Source organism: Chlorocebus sabaeus, chromosome X (assembly GCF_047675955.1).
Source record: "Chlorocebus sabaeus isolate Y175 chromosome X, mChlSab1.0.hap1, whole genome shotgun sequence".
Taxonomy (NCBI): Eukaryota; Metazoa; Chordata; class Mammalia; order Primates; family Cercopithecidae; genus Chlorocebus; species Chlorocebus sabaeus.
Window position 1 is genome coordinate 52,025,928 of NC_132933.1, and position 1,049 is coordinate 52,026,976.

Consider the following 1,049-nt stretch of genomic DNA (forward strand, 5'->3'; position numbering starts at 1 on the left):
TGCCAGCGGAGACAAAGCTCCTGATTCGCGGGGCACCTTTGTTGGGTCGGCGGCGTCAGGTATCCGCCGCGGCATGTGGTCGGAGTCGTCCTGCCCCTGGTGCACCCCCGCGGCAGGCAGAGCTCACGCTCCTGCCCCCCGGTTGGTGCTGGGTCTGGGCACCGCGTCGACGGCGGCTCCGCAGGACGCTCAGACCCGGCCGCAGCCCATTCCCTGAGCGGACTGCATTATGAGGCATCTGCCTTACTTCTACCCGGGCCAAGCGATGCGGGGCTTCGGCCGCGGCTCCAAGCAGCTGGGCATGCCCACAGCTAATTTTCCTGAGCAAGTGATAGATAATCTTCCAGCTGACATATCCACTGGCATTTACTATGGTTGGGCCAGTGTTGGAAGTGGAGATGTCCATAAGATGGTGGTGGGCATAGGATGGAACCCATATTACAAGAATACCAAGAAGTCTATGGAAACACATATCATGCATACCTTCAAAGAGGACTTCTATGGGGAAATCCTCAATGTTGCCATTGTTGACTACCTGAGACCAGAAAAGAACTTTGATTCTTTAGAGTCACTTATTTCAGCAATTCAGGGTGATACTGAAGAAGCTAAGAAATGACTAGATTTACCAGAACACTTGAAAATCAAAGAAGACAATTTCTTCCAGGTTTCTAACAGCAAAATAATGAATGGCCACTGATGAAAAATCATATTATGTATTCATTCACTGTTTTCTAGTGTTTCTGTGTTTATTACTGTCCAGCCTCATCTTGGTTATATACTAAAAATCAAACACTTTGCTACAGTTGTGAATTAGTTTAAACAGTACAATGTAGTTACCATACCATGCTTCAACTGTTAAATTAAGCCCATTATGTCATAGCACTAAAAAGATTCAGTTAAAAATCAAAGATTTAAAATATATATATTGATTAAAATGTACCACTAGAAAGGTATTACATGTGTATAAGTATGGGTAAAAAGGCAAGTCACTAGTTTGAGATAAAAACTAAAATTATCATGGTAAAATACCAGCATGTATGTTCTTGTAT

General features: G+C 44.3%; 1 pseudogene; it reads left to right on the forward strand.

Annotated features, from left to right (window-relative positions):
- Nucleotides 1-229: 229 nt before the first annotated feature.
- LOC103232354 (riboflavin kinase pseudogene) lies at nucleotides 230-616 on the forward strand (annotated as a pseudogene).
- Nucleotides 617-1,049: the final 433 nt, after the last annotated feature.